Source organism: Hippopotamus amphibius, chromosome 12 (assembly GCF_030028045.1).
Source record: "Hippopotamus amphibius kiboko isolate mHipAmp2 chromosome 12, mHipAmp2.hap2, whole genome shotgun sequence".
In the NCBI taxonomy this organism is placed as follows: Eukaryota; Metazoa; Chordata; class Mammalia; order Artiodactyla; family Hippopotamidae; genus Hippopotamus; species Hippopotamus amphibius.
Genome location: NC_080197.1, coordinates 15,915,351 through 15,921,806, shown reverse-complemented (window position 1 = coordinate 15,921,806; position 6,456 = coordinate 15,915,351). Strand labels below are relative to the sequence as shown.

Sequence of the window (6,456 nt, the reverse complement as noted above, 5' to 3'; positions counted from 1 at the left end):
CTTTCATTTTGAGGTGTCTGTCTGCTGGGATTTTCTGTACCTTTGGGTGGCCATTAACAGGCAGATGGTGCTGTACTGTGTTTGCTTTGTATACCTGGTAGGGCCCAGTTGGAGGACAGGAAACCGGGAGGTGCCCCCTGCTCTGCAGAACAGTGAGAAGGACCAGCATTTCCAGGGATCCTATTAAGAAGTGAAGGTTCTTAGCTGCAAATAACAGAATCCACTCCAGTTAGTTTAATTTGAATATGAATTTATTGAAATAATAGACAGAATGTTTGAAGCCACAGAAAGGAAAATGTGTAACATCACTGTGAGGGAAAGGGGTGTCTTTATTGAAAAGACCTCTGCTACCACTGATGCTGAGAACTGGATGCCTGAAATTCCACGTTGGCCACGCATAAGGAGAGCAGTGATGGTGGGGAGGGGGATGAAGGTGAGCATGCAGTGAGGCTGAGGGTTAAGACAAGAATTCTGGCTTCAAACCATAGGCTCTCTAGTTACTGGGGTTGGGAGCAATGTGCTCCTGCATTCATTCCTTCCTTCCTCTAATGGTTATGAGCTGTCTCCTTTGTGCCAAGAACTGTGTTGTGTGCAAGGAATAAAGGGGAGATGTGCTCTCATGGTTCTTAGAACCACTGGATGAGACAGAACTAAGGCAAGGAGACCCATGGTGGAAGGGAAAAGGCAGGGTTTTGCTGAGGAGGGGGGGATTGAGAAGGACTCAGAGGAGATCAAACTGTTTTTGAAACAACTGCAGTTCAGCCCTGTGTGGGTCTTCCTCCCACTTCAGTGATCGGGAAGGCAGAGTTCATAGGTCTTCTGCAAAAAGAAAGGAACTTGCTGATTGACATCTATGAAGCCCCACACCTGGACACCATTCATCTTGACAGATCTTAGGCTTCGCCAGAAATATTCAACCACAGTCCATCCCAGGATCGAAATGACCAACAAGAAGGAAGTGAGTTTTCCAAGGCTAGATGAGGTGCTCAGGAGAACTGCAGAAGTGCTCTGTAGGGTAACTCAGTCATTGTCCCCATCTGAGAAAGAGGGAGCATGTGAGTAGGCTCAGATTATCATGATGAGGCTTCTGGGGGTGACCTTCTGCCAAGCTGGCCCATGGAGGATGTGCTCAGTGTGTGGTTTCCCAGGACACTGCAGCCACTTCTCCTGGGAGGCAGCGAGGAGGAAAGACCCTGTGCAGGGGTGAATGGTGTGTGGCCCCCTGAGCTCCACTTCTTTCCCCAGACATTCCACTCCCACCCTGCCCTGCCCCCTTTCTTACCCTAGGAGCCCCATATCAGCAAGGCAAGTCCTGGCGCAGTCCAGTATGGTAAGGAAGTTGTTCTTATTCCCCAGGCAGCCTCCATATATAAAGCCTTCGCAGCGCTTGGTGTTCTCGTCGTAGTAGAACCTGAGCTTCTTTTCTCTGCAGGGACCCTGGGATTTAGGCTTCAGGCAGAAGGCAGGCCGATACGGTACTGGGATGGGAGGGGTTCTGGGTCAGTTATGAGGATGGTCATCACACCTCGGTCTACAAGGTCAGCTACTGAAACCACCAGTTTGTTTGCCATGGAGAATGTTAGGCTCGAGGGGATGGTCTAATTGAAAAGGCTATTGACAACCTGCTTTCTGGGACATTATCATTCATGTTGCTAGGTGTGACCATGATATGGTAATCATTAAAAATTTATATCTCCTTCCTGAAGCATTTTAAGATTCATTGTTATGATATCTTTGATTAGATTCAAAAAACTCTATCAAAAATGAAAATAGAATAAAGGACACAGGTAAACAATATTCACCATATATCAATAATTATTGGAGCTGGATACCTGGGTTTTATAATACTATTCTCTGCCCTTACATGTATGGTAATATGTTTCCACCATTAATAAAAACATGTGAAGGAATCAGGCTGCGATGGAGAAAGCCATGAAGAAAACATACCAGTGTGCTCTCTTTTCTTACCTCATGGGGACTGTATAAATTGAATATTGACATTATATTGATACTGTGACTTAACATAGTAAATATATATTTGTTCTCTGTCCTTTTCCTGGCCCAGAAATCCTCAAAACCATGGTATTTTTTAAAGAGTTTTTTGTTTTGTTTTGTTTATAATATTTATTTATTTAGGATGCTCTGGGTCTTAGTTGTGGCATGCAGGATCTTTAAGTTGGGGCATGTGGACTTCTTAGTTGTGGTATGTGAACTCTTAGTTGTGGCATGCATGCTGGATCTCGTTCCCCAACCAGGATTGAACCCAGACCCCTTGCACTGGGATCGTGGAGTCTTACCCACTGGACTACTAGGGAAGGCCCTAAAAATCTTGGAATTTTCTAAATGTTGAGAACAATAAAAGTGCCTTTTGTTATGTGATGTAGGTGACTTTTGGGAAGACCCAAGTAACCTCAGAATGGGCTCTAGTTGCCAGGGGAAACCACTGCCTGAGAGGAGGCTTGGAACTTTCATGCCTACCCTCCCCCATGGCCTTCCATCTGCAGCTCACCCCTCCCTCCCAGCCTCCTCTAGCCTCAGGGAGGGGAGAGGAGCTGGAGGTTGAACAATCACTGTGGCTAATGATTTAAGGCACCATGACCAGGTAATGAAGCTTCCACAGAAACCTCAACAGAGCAAGTCATTCCTGTTATTCAAGAGAACTGGCATTGACCCAGGGAACAACATAGGTACACCCTCCATCATGGATCCCCTGGGCCACTGCAGCAGCCTGCTCACTGCGCCTCTGTCCCTGCCCTTGGTCCCCTAGAGGCCACTCTCCACACTGCAGCTGCAGGGACACTTTTACATCTTGAGTCCTATCCCATTGCTCCCATGAACAATCCCTCAGGGACTCCCCATCTAAGAGTCAAATAATAATTCTTATAAAGGCCTACAAGTCTCCTCACGATTGCCCCCATGGCCTCTCTGCCTCATCCCCTTCCACTCCCCTCCCCTCCACCCACTCAGTCCCAGCCCCCTGCTCCTTGCTGCTGCTCTAACAAACCAGGTATGTTCTATCTGCAGCCTCTGCTCCAATGCCCCCTTATCACAGAGGGTTTCATTAACCCTCTACGGAAAGAACACAGCCTCCTTTACCCCATCACTCTCTACCTTCAAAAAACTCATAACCTAGCATAGTATTCCCCCTTTTGGCTATTGTCTCTCTCCCTCCTAGAAGGCAAGGAATTTGCCACATTTTGTCTACAATTCTTTCCCCACATCAAGAACAATGTTTTGTAGGGACTTCATAACTATATGGCAAGGGATTGAATCTCCTATTTCATGCTCACACCAAGTGCACAGTCATTGAGTAGAATGGATGTAATTGAATTCCTGTCTATTTGATGATGGGGCAGGTCTACATAATTATCAATCTACCTCTAACATTCTTTATCCTAAGAAGATAATTTAAAAAATTGTCTAAAGGGGACAAGGGAGGGACTTTCCTGGAGGTCCAGTGGTTAACAGTCTGCACTCTCAATGCAGTGGCTGCGGTTTGCCCCTTGGGCAAGGAACTAGATCCCACATGCTGTACCTAAGAGTTCACATGCCGTGACTAAAGATCCTGCATGTCTCAACAAAGATCCCATGTGCCACAATTAAGACCTGGTGCAGCCAAATAAGTGAATGAATAAACAAACAAACAAATAAATAAATATTGAAAAAAGTGGGCAGGGGCAAGGGAAAAGGCCTTGAGACTTTACTAATATTATATCAGCTTTGGTCCCATGATACATCTCACACAAGGACTGTGTTTCTTGCTCTCCCTGCAGGTGCTCTGCTCAGTGGTCCCATGTCTTTCTGGTTAATTTTAATGCTAGAGGAATAATCATTATTTGATCCTAAATATTTTTTCTTTCCCATAGGAGATAGGTAGAGAAGTTTTTTCAGATTAACACATCTTGTGGAAAACAGGCAAAATTGGGCATAAAATGTGATTAAACTCAAAATTCATGACTGGTAAGCTGTTCAAAGAACCCACATAACATGGTTCCCCTGTTCAGGGGAGGAAACTGCAGATGACTTGCCCCAGGACACAGGGCATGTGGGTGGTAGCGTCAGGACAAGATACTGTCGTGTCACAACACATTTTGATAAGCTACCTGATTCTGGCAGGAATTCTGAAAATACAGATAACTGGCAAGGGTTTCTGGGTGCAGTTTCCCACTTTCATTACTCCCCTGTCCCCGAACCTCACCGGAGCCCCCAAAATCACAGGGAAGAGTAAGTCTGGGTTCTTCCCTGACACGCAATACATGGTGTCTCTACCAACACCACCCAATTCCCCAATATCCGCTGGGCATCCCACAAGGCAATTTGCTTCTGATAGTAAATCCCTGGAGTTAGGGCAGATCCTACAGGTTGAGGGCTCAAGACTGTCCTCACTTCAAATGTCAACCACATGGTTCCAAGTCACTCATGCTTGTGTCCAACTGGCTAAAAATTGGAGGCTCTATGACCCCACCTCCATGTTCAAGAACCAATAGAGGCGGTAACCAAACTCAGGAAAACCCGTTACTTGCAATTCCCATGTTATTATAAAGGATAAAACTCAGGGACAGCCCTAGGGAGGAGATGTGTAAGGCAAAGGGGGAGTAGAGGTGTGCGGAGCCCCCATGGCCTAGTGGAGCACACCAGCCTCACAGCACCTCCATGTGTTCACCATCCCAAAAGCTCTCTGACCCAAATATTTATGGATTTTTATTGAGGTGTCAATAAAAAGGCATATTGATTGATTGGCCACTGGTGGTTGATCTGCATCTCAATACCCTCTTGTCTCCCGGAGGTGCTAGGTGGCGGGTGTTGAAAGTTCTAACCTCTAAAGTGTCTTTGGATTTTTTTGGAACCCAGCCCCATCCAGAATGTGTCTCAGGTCCCATTCCTTTACTCACTTCATTATCATAAAAAGGACAGTAAATTCCAGGAGTTTTAGGATGTCTTTTCCAGGATGAGGACAAGGATCAAATATTGATCTTTTGATTAGACTACAGTGAGGTTCAGGGACACGGTACTGACCAGGAGTAGAGAGTCTCAGAGATGGGGTCCCTGATGGTCAAGTTAGGTGGGGTATTATTTTTAAAATTTGAATTAGAAATTTTGTATTCCTATTGAGAGTCATGAAATATCCCTGGAGTTCAAACTGCAAAACTTCTCAGGAGAAATCCAGAGAGGGTTGGCAGCACCCCTCCCACCCCAGCTCCTAGACTCCTTCCATGGACTCCCCTCATTCCCCCCAACCTGTAGAGGAGAGGTGAGCTGGGACTTACCCACAGCGTATTTGCTGCTTTTACCCCCCGGGGTGCAGGACACCAGGGTAACCAAGATGACGAGAAGGGCTACAGAGAGGCAGAGCCGGCTCATCTTCCTGGCCTTGCAGGAGGGCTTCTGAGGAAAGCTGGAGGCTCCCAGAGCTTTTCATAACTCAGCTGAGGGGTGGGATCAGGGGATGAGGAGGGGAGTGTGGAAGGGGAGGAGCTGGGGTCAATCCTGTTCATTGCGTAATCTCTCCACCAAAGCAGGCTTTCTGCTTCTGCCTGCTGGGGCCAAATGCCCAGCAACAGCACTTCTCAGATGTGACTATGCCCATGGGTCTGGTGGAAACCCAGAATGTGATTCCACAAGTGGAATTTTGTCTAATATGTTGACTAAGGGAGCATCCCAGCACCTAGAGCAGCCCATGGCAGGTGATGGATGGTCAGTGGGTGGATGAGAGCAATTCAAAGACAGATAAGTGATCAGCAGTGAGTTAGCTCGGGTCCTCCTTTTCAGCCTCCTGCAGGTGTCATCACGTCTGGGCATCAATGTCCTTCACCCCCACCACTATCCCTACCTAACTCAGAAGACAGGTGTAACACAGGAAACCTTCCAGCAACCTTTGCCACAGCTTCTCAACTAGATGGACACTTGCTGTTTACCTGGCACTGGTCCATGCAGAAGCTTATCTGATGGAAGACAATGTCCTTCTGTGGCAGCCAATCTGTTTCCTTGGTAGAAAAAGAATAAAGGTTGTGGGCAGTGGGGAAGCAGGAGCTGAACACATCTCTGCAGCATGACCTCTCATGGCTCCTCACCTGGTTTCACAAACAAGACAGCTGCCTGTGTGAGTGGACCTCCGGGGAGCTTGGAAGATTGCCTGCAATGGCCCCCCTCCTCCTGTTCTCTCCCCCAGTGATTTTGGGACTTGGACCTCAGTTTGGGTAGCAGCTTTGCCTTCTTCTAACTTTGTGTCCTGCAGACTTAAATCTCCCAGAGCCCTGGGTCTTCAGGTGTCACCTGTGATCTGTGCTGCCCACATCATGGGGTTCCTGTGGAAGCAATGGAGGCAATACACATAAATTCCTTCCCCTTGCAAAGTCAAAATCATTTGTAATAATAATAATATTAATAATAATAATAATAATTAGTAATTACAGCAGATAAAACGTAGGTTCTTCTATGTGTCAGGCATTATCCTAA

General features: G+C 46.7%; 1 long non-coding RNA gene across 1 annotated transcript; it reads right to left on the bottom strand.

The window, feature by feature from the left end:
• Nucleotides 1-1,350: 1,350 nt before the first annotated feature.
• On the bottom strand, nt 1,351-6,177 carry LOC130833240 (uncharacterized). The gene is made up of 3 exons (XR_009048437.1): nt 6,072-6,177; nt 5,916-5,984; nt 1,351-1,478 (listed from the first exon to the last, which is right to left on the bottom strand). It is a non-coding gene; the product is annotated as an uncharacterized LOC130833240 (long non-coding RNA).
• Nucleotides 6,178-6,456: the final 279 nt, after the last annotated feature.